At 38.6% G+C, this 18127-nt stretch overlaps 1 pseudogene; it reads left to right on the top strand.

Moving 5' to 3' along the window:
* The first annotated feature begins 9493 nt into the window (after nt 1-9493).
* Nucleotides 9494-17267, top strand: LOC132641568 (F-box/FBD/LRR-repeat protein At1g13570-like; annotated as a pseudogene).
* The last annotated feature ends 860 nt before the right edge of the window (nt 17268-18127 follow it).

Below are 18127 nucleotides of genomic sequence, written 5' to 3'. Positions count from 1 at the left end.
TTAGTGATAGTTTGGAATAAATAATTGCTTAAGTGCCTATGGTTAATATTGGATATTCGTTGGCATATTTGTAGACCTTGGGGAGCCCGAGGCGTAGATTGGGATTAACTTTAGGTTGGCTAGCTTGGAGTGCGTACGAGGTATCTAAAGCAACCTTCTTTCTTTTGGCATGCCTTAGTTTTACATAGGCTAGACTAGAGCCTTAAGGAAATTCCAAATTCGAAATCCGAGCATGATATGATCCTTATATAATTCTTGGCACTCTTATGTATGATTTGATAAGAATATGAACCATTATGTCTTCGAAATAGTCGTTTTCCAAATGTTGCACAAAAAGTTTGTTTAGAGAATTCAATAACTTTTGGATGCCATATCTTTCGCATAAAGGCTCGGATTGTTCCAATATTTTTATAGGAGTTTGCATGATGTATAATGAGTATGATTTCCATAGGCGGGCTCGACTCGGGTCAATACTCGTTCGTGGGTCCCGCGACTTTCCTTTATGCGATTCGGAGAACTTTTGAAAGAATTTGGTATGACTATTATTCCGATTTCGAATATGATCATTTTTACTTATGTTTGAGTTTGTGATAATGATTTTGTGCATATGACTACTCACGACTCTACTCGTGCATTCTGTTATCCCTTCGCCGGGTCCCGGGCCGGTTATGTTATCGTGCGCACTTTGATATACTCCGGAGTTATGCTGTGCTTATGGTTCACCGAGCTACTCGCCAAAGAGGGTCGGGTTCCACTTATATATGATGTTATGGTGTGTATGGCGTTATGCTGTGTTATGATATGTGACGGGGGTTCGGAGGTTAGAAACCTTTCCGGTGTCATGCTGTGTTATGGCGCCATCGACGGGCGGGCGACCATATTCTTCTGTACCTTCTGCATGACTTACATATTTTTAAAGTAAACATTTTGATACGTTGGATTTGTACATATTCTTTGTACTACTATTTCGTTTATGTCTCAGGTTTGCTTCTGTATATTCTACTTTGCATACTCAGTACATATTTCGTACTGACCCCCTCTCTTCGGGGGCTGCGTTTCATGCCCGCAGGTACAGACGCACAGTTTGGTGATCCACCAGTCTAGGACACCCTCTTCTGCTGTTTGGAGTGTTCTTCTCATTCCAGAGCCTACATTTTGGTATATATATATTATGTTCGCTGTGTATGTATATATTTGATCAGGGGTACGGCGGGGCCATGTCCCGCCATATGTTTTGACTGGTCTGTTTAGAGGTCTGTAGACGTATTTGTGGGTGTGTGCGCCTACTTCTGTTCAGATGCGATTGTATGATCCTATATGGTTATGGCAGCCTTGTCGGCGTGCATTCTGTATATGTTTTGGGCCGTTGTGCCATTTGATAGCCTTGCCGGCTTTTTGACATATATATATATATATATATATATATATATATATATCCGCATACGGTTGCGTTGAGATGTGTTTGAACAGTTTGATATGGTTTGAGACGGCATAGAGTATTTATGGCCGTATATGCTATTGTGTGTGATTTGATTGAATAAGTACGTCAGGGTACCCAACTAGGGCGCCAGTCACGGCATACGGGGCTGGGTCGTGACATAGGAAAACTTCTCCAAAATTCAAGTCTTTAATTCAAGATTTAGGAGCAATTAAGGTATGTAGAACTTCCATCCACATGTGGGAATCTCTACGTTCTTCCCCGTGCTCCATTTCTTGATATTCATGAAGATCAAATCCTAGGGCATTAAACCCAACATATTGGTAGCCCGTATTTATGTATTTATGTATAAAATTTTGTATCTATATTCGTTGTTGTATTCCTAATCCTCCATTAGGGTTATTAGGAACCCTAGCTTAATCCATGAATCATGAATTCTTCTTCATGTGTTCTCATTATGTTCATATGAAACTTTATGATGTTATTTTGCAAGTTACAAGCATGTTTTCAAGTCAATTACATATATATGATAATGAACTATTTTTATTACTCATGAATCAAGAATATGTTTGCAAGTTATTTCGTGAAATCATGATTACAAGACAAGTACAAGTTAATTCACGAAAGTCATGGGCTTCTTAGCCAACTATATTATGTTCATGTTTTTGGGAGTTGCACGAATTACCGAGAAGGCTCAGATAGCCTGAACCTATGTAGCCACCATAAGACAAGGATCGCTCCGCCCAGTTAGGACGATACCTTAATTTTACACTGAATGGATCCATCAGGCATGTTACCACCTTATACCCTGGCAAGGTATAGGGGCTCTACTGGTCCGGCGCGGTACCAGACTCCACGTGGTGATATCACATGTCGTTTTATGAAATTCTCTCCCTACTTATCATGTTTTTACTTATGTTATATATATACATATGTACTCATGCTCATGTTCATGTCCAGGTTTTCAGTTTCAGTTCTTATCATGTTATTCCATGTCCCATGTTATTTCTTTCGGTTGTTTAACATACCAGTACATTCAATGTGCTGACGTCCCCTTTTATTGCCCGGGAGCCTGCATTTCACGATGCAGGTACGAATTTACAGGACGACGCTTCTGCTCATTAGGATTTACACGTACCAGCTTATTGGTGAGCCCCATCTCTTTCGGGGTTCAGACATTGTCTTTCTTTATTTAGTTTTGCATCTAAAGGTATGCTGGGGGCCTTGTCCCATCAAGTACGTTTTATGGTCAGACTCATGCTAGAGGTTTCATAGACTAGACAAGTCAGTTATGCTATGTCAAACATTCAGAGTCGTATAGCCATTTTAGCTCATTCATGTTATTTCCGCACTCATGTTTAAACAAGTATTTTTATTAAGTATTATGACTTACCACGTTTTATAAAGGCTCATCATGCATTCACGTTATATTTCCGCTCATGTATGCCTCATGATAGTTCAGCAAGCCATGTGGTTCGCTCGGTCACGTGCAGCAAGGCACCGAGTGTCGTGTTTCGCCCAGGCCATGGTTCGGGGCGTGACAAAGCTTGGTATCAGAGCCTAGGTTCAAGTGTATTTAGGGAGTCTATAAAACCGTGTCCAGTGGGGTCACTTTTATATGTGTGAGGGCCCTATACATATAAATAGTTGACCACCAAGACATTCAGGATTGTCTCACTTCTTTCATATTCTAGATTGTGCAGTTAGAGCAGTATTTTTAGGATGGCTTCCTAATTTGTGCGTGTACGTGTTTTCAGAAAATGCCTTACAAAAGAAACTACAAGAAGTGAAACAAGCCACCAGCCAAAGGGCTACCGCGGAAGCAGCTCACAAAGAGACCATTCCGACTCAAGCAACAGCTCCAACCACCCCTACCGTTACACCTCCTAGTGCTTCAGATGGGGATGTTAGGAGTGCTATCAACATGCTCACACAGCTGGTAGCAGCTCAAGCCCAACGTCACAAATCTGGGTCAAGTTCAGGAGGTAATAGAGAGTCTTCTAAGACTAAGGACTTTCTCAGGATGAATCCCCCAGTCTTTACGGGGACAAAGAAAGATGAGGACCCTCAGGACTACATTGATGCTCTCCAAAATATCTTCAGGATTATGACAGTTATAGAAACCGAAGAAGCTACTTTTGGAGCTCATCAGCTATAGGGCATTGCTAACACTTGGTATGAATATTGGGAATTATCCCGAGGTGAGGATGCACTTGATGCTACATGGGATGAATTTACAAGAGCATTTCTGGACCACTTCATGCCAATAGAAGTCAGAGAGGCTAAGGCTGAGCAATTTTTGAAGCTTAAGCAGAATGGCAGGTCAGTTCAGGACTACTATCTAGAATTTGTCAGTCTGGCTATGCATGCTCCACATTTGGTACCGGATATGAGGGCAAGAGTGAGGAGGTTTGTTGGAGGACTTGATTCCTATTTGTATGATAGGGCCAACATTGTTGCACAGAATGGGGGAATAACCATCTCCAAGATGGTTGCTTTCGTATAGGGCAATGAGACAAGGCTAAAGAAGGAAGAAGCCTTGCAGAAAGAGGAAGACAAGGAGTTCAACAAGAGAGTCAAGTCTACCGGACAGTTCAGCGGGAATGGTAATAGGAAATTATCTAAGCACAGGTCAGCAGGACCTGCTCCGTCCACAGCAAGTGCCCCACTTCCCAAGCTCCGTAATGATAAGAAGCAGAATTTCAGGCCATCAAGTTCTTACTCTCAGGCTAGTGTGGGTCAGTCGACTTATACTCATCCCATATGCGGCAAGTGTAACAAGAGACACTCAGGTGAGTGTCGTGTGGGTATTGATTCCTGTTTTAGATGTGGTCAGAAGGGTCATTTTCAAAAAGACTGTCCATCAGCCAGACAGGGTATTGGAGGTAATGTGACATAGTCCATAAATTCAGTAACTCCTCGTCACAATCAGGCCCAGCAGGGGTATGGAACGGCAAGGTCCGACAATACAGGCGATGGTCAGAACCGTTTGTATGCATTAACAGGTCGTCAGGATACAGAGGCTAGAGCAGATGTTGTCACAGGTACCCTCACAGTTTTCACCTTTGAGGTATATGCCCTCATTGACCCCGGATCCACCTTATCTTATGTAACCCCCTTTGTTGCTAAAACGTTTGGTATTGAACCTGAAAAATTGTATGAACCCTTTGAGGTGTCCACCCCAGTTGGGGAATCAGTCATAGCTAGACATATTTAGAGGGGTTGCCCAGTTTTAGTCTATCACCGTAGAACCATAGCTGATTTAGCGGAATTAGAAATGGTAGACTTTGATGTGATCATGGGAATGGACTGGTTAGCTTCATGTTATGCCACAGTATGTTGTAGAACTAAGGTGGTAATATTCGAGTTTCCTAATGAGCCACTCATAGAATGGGAGGGAAATTCAGTAGTACCCAGGGGTAGATTCATTTCTTACCTAAAAGCCAGAAAAATAATTTTCAAAGGTTATATCTACCACCTAGTTCGAGTCAAGGATTCAGATGCCCAGATTCCAACTCTTCAATATGTCCCAGTTATAAATGAATTTCCAGAAGTCTTCCCCGAAGATCTTCCAGGAGTCCCTCCTGACAGGGAGATTGAATTTGGAATTGATCTACTTCCCGATACTCAGCCGATATCTATTCCGCCATACAGAATGGCTCCAGCATAGTTAAAAGAGTTAAAAGCCCAGTTGAAAGATCTTCTTGATAAAGGGGTTTATTAGGCCAGTGTTTCGCCTTGGGGTGCACCAGTCTTATTTGTCCGAAAGAAGGATGGTTCATTACGCATGTGTATAGACTACCGTCAGCTGAACAAGGTCACCATAAAGAACAGGTACCGTCTTCCTAGAATAGATGAATTATTTGATCAACTGCAGGGTGGCCAATGTTATTCCAAGATTGACCTCAGATCAGGCTAACATCAGTTAAAGGTTAAGGAAGTTGATATTCCGAAAACCGCTTTCAGAACTCGTTATGGCCATTTTGAATTTCTTGTTATGTCATTTGGGTTGACAAATGCGCCAGCTGCTTTCATGGATCTTATGAACAGGGTCTTCAAGCCTTATCTCGACTTATTCGTCATTGTCTTCATTGATGATATTTTGGTGTATTCCCGTAATGAGGCTGATCATGCAGAACATCTCAGAATAGTGTTGCAGACTCTTAAAGATCGCGAACCTTTTGCAAAATTCTCGAAGTTTGAGTTTTGGCTGAAGTCAGTGGCATTCTTAGGCCATGTGATCTCAGGTGAAGGTGTTAAAGTTGATTCTCAGAAGATTGATGCCGTAAGGAGTTGGCCCAGACCCACCTCAGTTTCTGATATAAGAAATTTCTTGGGTCTGGCTGGCTATTATCGAAGCTTCGTAGAAGGATTTTCTTCTATCTCTGCACTGTTGACTAAGTTGACTCAAAAGAAAGTTAAGTTTTAATGGTCAGATTCTTGTGAGCGAAGCTTTAAAGAGTTGAAGAAGAGATTGACTTCTGCTCCAGTTTTGACGCTACCAGAGGGAACCGAAGGGTTCATAGTTTATTGTGATGCTTCGGGAGTTGGTCTCGGATGTGTCTTAATGCGGCATGGCAAGGTTGTAGCTTATGCATCTCGTCAGCTCAAGGTTCACGAAAAGAATTATCCGACTCATGACCTAGAGTTGGCAGCTGTAGTTTTTGCACTTAAGATGTGGTGTCATTATTTGTATAGAGTGCATGTTGATATTTTCACAGATCATAAAAGCCTACAGTATATCTTCAAGCAAAGAGAGCTGAATCTTAGGCAAAGGAGATGGCTCGAATTGCTTAAAGATTACGATGTGGATATTCTTTATCATCTGGGGAAAGCGAATGTTGTAGCTGATGCTCTTAGTCGGCATTCTATGGGAAGTTTAGCCCTCGTGGACGTGGATAAGAGAGTTATGACAAAGGAAGTTCACCATTTGGACGATCTTGGAGTTCGACTTTTGGACTCCGAGGATGGTAGTGTGGTTGTTCAGAATAGGGCTCTTTCCTCTTTAGTCGTTGAAGTCAAGGAGAAACAGTTTAATGATCCCTACTTGTTGCAGCTGAAAGAAGGGATTCATAAGCATAAGATGACTATTTTGGAACAAGGGGGAGATGATGGTACCTTTAGGTACTGAGGCAGATTATGTGTTCCAGATGTAGATGGGCTCAGAGAGCGAATCATGTCAGAAGCTCACAACTCCAGGTATTCTATTCACCCAGGTTCCACTAAGATTTACCATGATCTTAAGGAGATCTATTGGTGGAATGATATGAAAAGGAATGTAGCAGATTTTGTAGCTAAGCGTCCGAATTGTCAGCAAGTGAAAGACGAACACCAGAGGCCTGGTGGCTTAGCTCAGAATATTGATATTTCTGTCTGGAAATGGGAAATGATCAATATGGATTTTGTATCAGGTCTACCTCATTCAGCTAGGAGACATGACTCTATTTGGGTAATCGTTGACAGACTTACTAAGTCGGCGCACTTTTTGCCAGTCAAGACCACAGATTCAGCAGAGGATTATGCCAAGCTGTATGTTAATGAGATTGTCAGATTGCATGGGACACCAGTGTCCATTATTTCAGATCGTGGTGCTCAATTCACAGCAAACTTCTGGAAATCCTTTCAGAAAGGATTGGGTACCAAAGTGAACCTCAGCACAGCTTTTCATTCGCAGACAAATGGCCAGGCAGAACGTACTATTCAGACTCTGAAGGGCATGTTAGGAGCATGCGTCTTGGACTTCAAAGGTAATTGGGATGATCACTTGCCTCTTATTGAGTTTTCCTATAATAACAGTTATCATGCTAGCATTGGGATGGCACCGTTTAAAGCTCTGTATGGGCGAAGGTGTAAATCACCAATTGGTTGGTTCGAAGTTGGTGAAGCAGAGTTGTTAGGACCAGATTTGGTTATCAGGCTATGGAGAAATTCAAGTTAATACAGGAGCGTTTGAAAACGGCTCAGAGTTGCCAGAAGTCTTATACAGATGTGAGGCGAAGGGACTTAGAATTTTCAGTTGATGATTAGGTGTTCCTTAAAGTCTCACCCATGAAGGGTGTTATGAGATTTGGGAAGAAAGGGAAGCTAAGTCCCAGATATATTGGACCTTACAGAATTCTACGAAAGGTCGGTCTAGTGGCTTATAAACTTGAGTTGCCACAAGATTTGGCAGCCGTACATCCCGTGTTTCATGTGTCCATGTTGAGGAAGTGTGTAGGAGACCCATCGTTGGTTATTCCTGCTGATACTATAACAGTTAAGGAAGGGTTGACTTATGAGGAGATCCCCGTAGCCATTCTTGATCGTCAAGTTCCCAAGTTGAGAACTAAGGAAGTAGCCTCGGTAAAGGTCTTATGGAGGAGCCAGAAAGTTGAAGAGGCTACATGGGAAGCCGAAGAAGACATGAAATCCAGATATCCTCACTTGTTTGAAGAGCAAGTAGATAGACTTCAAGGTAAATACCTTTAGTATTCATGTCATGTGACTCACTGAACTTCAATTTACCTAGGTCATGCATTCCATAACTCATCATATTATAGGAGATAGACCTCTCTCAATTTGGACCAGAATTTCCTGTCTAAAATTCTGCCATGTTTTTCCAAAATTTCGACAAACTTAATTTCTTCAATTCACTTGATCCCGGAACCTTTAGACTTGCTTAACACTTGTTAAAAGTATTCCTTAACCTTATAGGTTCTCCATGACCTCTCCGAGCTTACGCTAGTTTACTTACGACGCAACGACACAAAATTTTTTGAGGTGTAACATATTTGAACAAAGTACTTGTTTGAACTCTTAAAATTAAAAAATTCTATGCAATGTAATCTATAGTGTTTATTTTAAAAACAATTAATAGTAAGGGCAAAATAAGAAGAAATTAATCAATTCTATTTTGATTTTATAAATGACAAGTATTTTGCGACGAATATTTTTAATAACTTTAACCATTACTACCACTATCCTGTTTTAACTGTCGTTTAGCTCAAAAAATTGTCATTTTAAAAATTCAAGAATCGAGACTAAAGTTGACAATTATTTCCAACTATACTCTTAACACTATAGAAGCATGCACAATATCTAATAGGCAAAAATCAGTCTGCTCATATTTATTACTCCGTTTGTTTCAAGTTGTTTGTGTTACTCTCCTTTTTAGTATATTTCTAAAAGAATGTTTTTTTCCTAATTTGACAACTCTTTAATTCCAACATCTTACATGACATGTTTAAAAGTACAAGATTAAAGGCATTTGATACATTATACATATTTTTAATTTAAGACAAGAAGATTCAAAAATCCTTTTTACTTTCTTATATTTTATGCACAGTCAAAGTAAAACAAATAAATTAAAACAAAGAGAGTATTTTTTTCTTAATAAGCATGAAAAGACCTAAAACGACACTTAAAATGAGACGAAAGGAGCACTATGGGATGGAGGACTATTTCATTACAAGCTTTCTATGTAAAGGCTATTATTATTTCTGACAAATTTGGACAAGTAGAACACGTCTGTTTCTGCTGCAAATTAAAACCACTTTTCACATCAGCTAGCTTGCTACCTGAAATAAGTTGTAGTACCTTTTATCCTTGAAATGAGCTGGTCTTTAATTTCTATCTTTAAAATAGTTTCGTCTTTAATTTTTGCCTTTTAATAACTGAACTTATGTCTAGTGGGATATAACTTCTTTAGAAACTGAAGACGTGTCACGATATAATTTGTGGGATATTGCGATTCGAAAATATAAACACTTGTAAAACTTTTTCTTTTATACTAAACAACAACAACATACCCAGTATAATCCATTAGGTGGGGTCTAGGGAGGGTAGAGTGTACGTAAACTTTATCCTTACCTTAAAAGTTAGAGAGATTGTTTCCCATAGACCGACAACTCAAGAAAAGATGAGAAAACAGCATTAGTAAAAGTCAATAGTAATAAAAGGCAGTAGCAACAGCCAAATATGAATTTTTTGTGTTACGAAGGGCATAAATGAAAGAGGAGCACACAAAACAGGGACAAAAGTGCAAATGACACAAATTAATTTGACAGTATATATATTAGTGCTTATTCTACTCTTGCAAATCTTTGAAGTGCTGTCATTTTTACTAAACATTCTGAGAACAACAAAACTCAGCCCTTCAGAGGGTTTTTGATTGCTGTCCTCTGTATCTGGTAACTTTTTTTCATCAACTTCAACCCTTCGATTTTCTTGCAGATTCTTTTCTTTTTTCATGTGCTCTGCTTCACTAGTGAATTTTTCTCTGTTTTTATGTGGTTTTATTACGAGCTAAAGAGAAACACTTGATTTTGTTGTTTTGATTTTCCATTTTTTTAGAATTATAATTCTTAATTAATCCTCTAGGTTATTGAAGTGTTTATGTATATGTTGTTGCTAGCAGCCTTTTCTTTTTCTTCTTCAGTTGTAGCATGTTGAGGTTTCTATGTGAATAAACAGCTCTAGCCGCTGATACCAAATCTCGAAACTGAAACCTAGCCATTGATTGTCCTCATTTGTGTCTGGTAAGTTTTTTCAAACTTTATCACTTTTGTGTTGATACAACCTTAGAAGAACCACACCCCAAAAGCTAGTTATTGAGTTGGGAGAGCCCGAAGCTATATAATCCCTACATCAGCTCCCCATTTAACCAATGGGGGACTCAGGTTTCATTTCTTGCAATAATATCATAACAAATACCACTTTGGAGTGTGGTTCTCCTAAGGTTGTATCAATGGTATTAGAGCCACCCACATCCCGTCGTGCCTTGAATGGTGATGCCGGTATTGCACTGTTGGCGCGGGGCTAGAAATGGTCTAGCACACAGCCGTCGAGGACGATTGATGCGGAGCGTGGTGGTTTGTAATGATATCATTGCAAGGAATGGGACTTGAGTCCCACATCGGTTAAATGGGGAGCTGATGTAACACCCCGCATCTTGGAACCAAGTTTAAACTCATATCATTAAAGTTCTAGTGGGTTGATAGGTCTATTTCGGGCAACGATAACTCCTTGATCCGTTGTGAATCTGGAAGAACTTCCTTGTTGAAAGTTGTAGCCCTATTACCAAGATTTCCAACGGTATATTATGGGGATTAAATGGATATATGTGCAAAAATTTATGCCCCATTGACTGAAGCCTGTTCGCTGGAAAATCGCCTGCGTTACGGTGACGAGTTACGGACCGTAACTCGTGTTACGGACCGTAACAGTGTACCGTAACACAGACGAAATTTCCAGAACCTCACTGGAAATTTTCATCAAGATACGGTCCCAAGATACGGTCCGTCCCTTCGTGTTACAGATCGTACCTTGTGTTACGGACCGTAACATCGGACCGTAACACAGGGAAAATTTCCAGAAAGTTTCTGGAAATTTTCATCAGGGTACGACGCGACGTTACGGTCCGTACCCTGTGTTACGGTACCGTAACGTGGGCGCGTTTTGGTCCGCATTTGAGATTCGGGTCAACTGACTTCGGGAGGCCATAACCCCATCGTAAGTTGAGAATTTGGGAAAACTCAAAGAATGAAAGTTGTAGATTATTGAAATATCTTTCCAACCATAGGTTGTGGGTTCACAGGCGACGTCGGGATTGAGAGATATGGACGTTTTAAGACAGAACAGTCCCGACCCGTTTTCAAGTTGGGTCAACCCATTTTCCCTTGGTATTTAAAGAAAATGAAACCCTAGAAGCCTCATTTTTTCCCCTCATTTCAGATTTTAGAGAGAGGAAAAAGAGAGAGAGAAATTTAGAGAGAAGAAGGAGAAAATCAACCAATTTTAAGGCCCCGAATCCTAAAGCTCGTGAAGGATAAAGTGTAGTACGAGTTGTGGTCGTCATTTTAAGCTAAAGATCGGGCTTGGGAGTGTTGATTTCGTGGTGACTACCCAAAAGGTAATATTTCTACTCCCAAATCATTTATAATTGTGAATTGATGATTTATTGGGAGAATAATGATTGGGTTGTTGAAGATAATTATATGAACTATGTTAGAATTGTTGGGTTGTTGATTTGGGATTGTTGTATTCATATGGATTATGAAGAATGATGTTAATTGCATCTAAATGGGATTGTAGAAATGACTAGAAGTAAGAGAATGGGGATTTGGTGAAGAAAACACCATTAATGAGGATTATAGAGCTTCATGCCCACTAAGTGTTTGATAAAATGCTTAGATGAACAAAACATGGATATTGTTGCTAATATAGAATCCCTATGACTTGTATGCTATAGATTGAAGTTGAAGGGGGTGAAGGACATTGTGATACGCTCAAAAGCGGAAGGTTAAGGTATGTAGAACTTCCATCCACATGTGGGAACTTCTATGTTCTTCCCCGTGATCCGTTTAGTAAATTCTATGAAGTTCAACTCCTAGGGCATTAAACCCAATGTATTGGTAGCCCGTAATTATGTATGTATGTATGAACATGAATTCCATATGTATGTTCGTTATTGTGTTCCTAAACCTCCATTTCGGACATTAGGAATCCTAGCTTAATCCATGAATCATGAATTCTTTCTCATGTGTTCTCATTATGTTCATATGAAACTGCATGAGTTATTTTTACAAGTTATTTCATGAAAATATGTTTACAAGTCCTTTCGTGAAAATCATGATTTCAAGACAAGTACAAGTTAATTCACGAAAGTCATGGGCTTCTTAGCCAACTATGTTATTTTCATGTTCGGGAGTTGTAATAATACCGAGAAGGCTCAGATAGCCTGAAACTACGTATGCCAACGTAGGATAAGAATCGCTCCGCCCAGTAGGACGATTCCTTCATATGTTCCCCATTGAGGGATTTGGATCCATTTATGTTATGTTCATATCTCGTGCCCCGGCAAGGTACGAGATGGCTTAGCTGATCGGGCAGAGATCAGACTCCACGCTCCTCCCCGTGGTGGTTTATGTCGGTATTACAGATTATTACAGATCATTTCAGATTATCTCATGCTTACAGTACTCATGTTTTATGTTCAGTTTCAGTACTCAGTTTCAGTTTCAATTCCATGTTATGTACTCATGCTCATGCTCATGTTCATGTCCCAGTTTTCAGTTTTTAGTTCCTATCATGTTATTCTATGTCCCATGTTGTTCTTCCGGTTGCTTTACATACCAGTACATTCAATGTGCTGACGTCCCCTTTTATTTCCCGGGGGCCTGTATTTCACGATGCAGGTACGGATTTACAGGACGACGCTTCTGATCATTAGGATTTGCTCGTGCTAGCTTATTGGTGAGCCCCATTTCATTCGGGGTTTTAAGCATTGTCTTCTCTATGTAGTTTTGCATGTAAAGGTATGCTGGGGGCCTTGTCCCAGTACGTATGACTTCCAGTCCAAACTCAAAATAGAGGTTTCATAGACTAGACAAATCAGTTATGTCATGATAGACATTTGAAGTCATATGGACATTTGGGCACACTCATGTTTAAACAAGTACTTTATTATGTAATATGACCTATTATGTTGTACAAAGGTTCATCATGCATTCACGTCATATTCCGCTTATAATATGAAATCATGTTAGTTCAGCAAGTCATGTGGTTCGCTCGGTCACATGTAGTCAGGCACCGAGTGCCGTGTTACGTCCAGGCCATGGTTCGGGGCGTGACAGCTGATGTGAGGCTTATATAGCCTTGGGCTCTCTCACCTCAATGCATGTTAACCTCGTTGGATTTACATATTAATCTTTTCCTATTAAGGAATAAATTAGAAATGGAAAGCAAATTGTATAAGAATTTGTCATTGACCATGCCAAATTCTTTTGTGGTGTTAACACTTTACTGACAACAATAATTAATATTTTTAATAGTATTTGTCATAAAGCTATTCCTCTTCTTTCCATTTTCGATTAGACTATATGTACCACATATTGTCTCACAATTCACAAATCATGAAAGAAATGAGTAAACTCAAACTTTGTTACATGCGAATTGCTCAATATATAAATTATTAAAAGTATTAAGTCGCAATAAAATCTAGATGCGTTTCTTAATATAAAGCTTCTTGTCACATATATATATTTTAAGAACCAATGAGGCATACTGTTCGTATTAGCATCAACTCATAACAACAATAAATGACATTCGTTCATGAAAAGAAATTCATAATAATTCAAAAAGATAATTGGAGAACCAAAAGACTATACGAAAGCTAAGTATTCACAGATTTTAAGTAAATTCCATATACATGCAAAGAAATTGTGGATAACCTAACTCCTTATATAGAATTTTTTTTAAGGTCAACAATTAAAATTCATGGGAGGAAGAGATCTCCATGATCATATCTTGAAAACTTTACTTCTAATAATCAAATGGTCGCAATTGTTATAAAAAATAACTAAAATGTTAGAATTGATGGATAAGCCGAAAGACAAATGCACTCCCCTATTCCAAGAATGAAACATCTAAAATGGAGCGCCAATTAATTCCGGTATGGTATGTATTTTACTGAATGCGACAACCATGACTAAATCTATCTTCGTCCGAAATATTATACTATTAAACAAATATTGTTCACAGCAAATGATTCAGAAAATGAAATCACGGCGGCACCACCCTCTTTTTCTGAGTGGCGGGACTCATCAGTGAATTTCCCCCTTTATCAAATACACCTCTAGTCACCCCGTCACAGGGTGAAAAGCATGGCACAGTGAGATAATTGATATAAGAACTGTTATTTCTATCTAAATAACATGTCATTGCACCAGTTACTAATAGACTCTACTCAGTCTAGTATAGTAGTATGAAGCTTACTCTGTTATAAAATAAACAATATTTATAACGTTGAGTAAAAAGAAGCCCATAAATCGTAGGCATTACAAAATACTACTTCTACTTCCTAGATTCTATGTATGGGTATACATTTTCTTGATCAATCTGTCCATATCACCAAATATTTGCAAATCTTTGCAGGGCTGCCGTTTTTAATTAACTTTCTGAGAACAACAACCAACACAGGAGCAAAGGTGCAGACGAGGTTTTTTGTAGCTTCCAACTGAGAGATGCCAAAACTTAAAACCAAATCCTGCCGTTGATTGCCATCATTTGTAATTGTATCTGCATCGCATTGTTTGAACTGAAATCTGGCTGTCTGGTAAGTTTTTTTCAACTTCTTCCCTTCGATTTTCCTGCAAATTCTATTCATTTTTCATGTGTTCTGCTTCACTTGTTATTTACCGTTCATTGTGGATTTTTCTCTGTTTTATGTGGTTTTCAAGAGAGTAGTGATTTTGAGCGGTATTACGAGCTAAAGAGAAAAACTTGTTTTTGTTGATTTTCCATTTTTTTAATAATAAATCTTAAATAAACCCCTAGGTTATTGAAGTCGTTATGTATGTGTTGTTGCTAGCAGCCTTTCTTTTTCTTCTTTCGGTTGTAGCATGTTGAGGTTTCCATGTGAATAACAGTTCTAATGATTGATACCAAATCTCGAAACTGAAACCTATTCATTGATTGTCCTCGATTGTATCTGGTAAGCTTTTTCAACTCATCACTTTCGCGCAGATTCTTTTAAGCTACTATGCATATTTAGCTTTTCAAATTTTAGCTGTAAAACTATTACTAGTTTGGATGCCCAATCTTGACATAGCTGTGGAAACAGCCACTGAGCTGACCTTGTTTTTGAAATATGCCTAAAATTGGGTACTCTTACTGTTTCAATTTGTTTGTCTTACTTACCTTTTTAGTCTCTTTAAAAAGGAATGTCTCTTTCCTTTTTTGGCAACATATTAATTTCAACTTTCCATACGTTATGTTTAAGACCACAGAATTAAATGACATTTTGGTGCATTCTACATATCTTTAGTTTAAGACCACGAGATTCAAAAGTCTTATTTACTTTCTTAAAACTCCGTGCCAAGTCAAAAGTCAAAACCAGACAAACAAATTGAAACGGAGGGAGTATTATTTTTCTCCTAATCTTGTTGCTATAAATGTGAGTTTCTATTGATGTAATGTGTTATTGCAAGCAGTGATCTTTTTTTTTTTTTTTTCCTTTTCAGTTGTTGCATGTTGAGGTTTCTATGTGAATAATAGTTCTATCCTGTTAGGATTTTTTTTCCTTATCTTCATATTCTTATTTACTTTCTGCAGATTTCAATTGGATAGTATTGTTTCAAGATGTCTCCTAGTGGCCAAAAACGTGCTTGTCAAAGCGTTCCTGTGGATATACTTAGTATCCTTCCTGATAAAGCAATCGATAACATTCTAATGCGTTTGCCTTTACGAGAAGCTGTAAGGACTAGGCATCTTAGCCAAGACTTGGAGATATATATGGTGCAGGCTTCCACAGTTGGAACTTGATGAATCTCTTTGGAACCTGTCACAAAGTTCTGACCCTACTCCTCGATTTAAAGACATTGTCTATCACTTTTTGACCCTTCACGAAGAACCAGTTACTAAGTTTACCCTCTCCATTCCTAATCTTAAGAGCTATCCTAAGCTTGACAACTTGATATATTTTCTCTCTAGAAATGACATTCAACATCTTGTTCTTGAACTTCCTCCGGTCCCGGGTGACAGATACAAGTTGCCTTCTTCAATTTTCACATGTTTGCAGTTGAGGAATTTGACTCTTGAGAGTTGCTTAATACCGCTTCCTCCACCAGCCTTCAAAGGATTTGATAAGTTAATCAGCCTGGAATTATCTTACGTCAAAATTCCTTCTAAGTTTCTCAAAAGTTTAATTTCTAGTTGCCCGCTGCTTGACAAGTTGGTGCTGCGAATACCAGAAAGTTCATATGTTATTGAAATTAATGCTCCCATGCTGAAATCCTTTCATTTCTTTGGCGATATAAGATGTATCTGTTTGAAAACTATTCCTCGTTTGTCTAAACTTTCACTTTGGTGTTGCGAATATCTTGAGAGGTCGGGAAAGTTTGATATTGTCAAGTTTTTTGAGCCTATTTCTGGTCTTGATGATCTCCACTTGGATAACCATTGTGTCGAGGTAAATGTGCTTCATTACTTTATTTGGCATGCATTTTCAATGATTGCGCATTTTTTTGGTTTGAGTCATCCTGATTTTGGTATCATCTTCCTAGTTTTTAGCAAGAGCTGGTGGAGCTGTATCAAAAAGGCTTCCCTTTGATCTTAATTGTGTCAAGCATCTTTACCTACATTGTTCATATCTGGGTAAATTGGACATCATCTCATGTGCTTTTTGCTTGATTAGAAGCTTCCCGTGTTTGCAATATATGGAAATTCAGGTTTTTGACTTTCCTTTGTCTTTCTTATTTTCATACTACTTTTTATCCTCAATAAGTTTACAGAGATGGGTCTTTGTTAATCTTCCTTAGGTGGTTGATTACAATGATAATAATATTCCAGCACTAGAATGTCTTGAAGTGGAAGCTTTTTCAGATGTCATATTTGATCACCTTAGGGAGGTTAAGCTAAGAAATACTGTGGGCTCAAAGCGTGAGATGCAGCTTATCAAGCTTCTGTTAGCCAAGTCTCCTGTGCTGGTGAAGATGGTAATTGAGGCCTCTTGGTTTGTTAAAACATCTGCAACAATCAAAATACTGAAAGAGCTAACAAAATTTCAGCGTGCATCACCTAAGGCTGAAGTTGTCTATCGATAAGCATCGGATGGTGTCTTCAACTTTGTAATTATAATGCTAAGTGTTTAGAAATGTGTGCTTGAAATGAGACGTGCTACAATGAATTGATGTTGTGGTTGTTTATTTCAAACTTCAAATATTTTCATGACTTTCAGGTAAAGCCATGTAATTTCTGAATAGCACTGCCGTGCAATTTTTTTTTTCCTTCCAGTTATTCACCAAGGTAATTTTATAAAGTATATTTATCTAATAGAGTTTATTCTGTTTTCTATGCCCACATGTGACGTTCCAGTTAATTGACTTCAAAATATTTATTACATTTATGGTCTTTAAAGTCATTTTACATTTTTATGTATTCTTTTTTGCATTCCTTGATATCATATGACAGTAACTTGTCTGACTATTTGTTGGACGAGTTAATACTGGTGACGCCAATTTTAATTTCTTTCATTTTGATCTAATGGATTTAGAGTAGATTGAGATTAATAATATTTTGATTTGACTACTGCTGTCTCCAGAGCAATTAGATCAAAGTGAAAGAGATTAAAATTGGGGTAAGTTGTATTAACATGTCCAACGAATAGTCAGACAAAAGATTGAGGTTGATAATATTTTCGATCTGGCATCGAGCCGAGCTTGGTCGAACTTGCTGCAGTTCTGAGAGGTGACTTCAGTTGGAGCAAAGCTCAATTATGTTGCTAGCAAAACCCGAGCCAGTTTTATTTGAGATTTGCTACAGTATGAGCCATGCTCTATGACTGAGCTCGAGGCGAATCAAGTCGAGTCATAGTCTGTCTTTTTCAACGTTTTGTTTCAGTGCATATGTTGTACCTTTTAAAACTTCTTCGTGGCCGAGTAATTTGGAACTTGGAATGCCTGCAAGTATTCGTTTTCATTGTCAATTTGGCAAATAATCAATTCCATAAAAATGACTTCATGCGTGGCAACACCAACTATGAAAAATCCACTGATCAACATGTGATGCGTCTAAGAGAAATAGTCGTGTGCCATTCTAAACAGGCGGATTTGCAATGTCTTGCCACCAATATTTTCCATTGTTCTTTTTACACTCGATGAGAAGATTTTTTTTTTCCTGCAATATAACTAAAAAGAAGGGAATATTTCCTAT

Source organism: Lycium barbarum, chromosome 5 (genome assembly GCF_019175385.1).
Source record: "Lycium barbarum isolate Lr01 chromosome 5, ASM1917538v2, whole genome shotgun sequence".
Taxonomy (NCBI): Eukaryota; Viridiplantae; Streptophyta; class Magnoliopsida; order Solanales; family Solanaceae; genus Lycium; species Lycium barbarum.
This window is presented reverse-complemented; position numbering and strand designations above follow the sequence as displayed.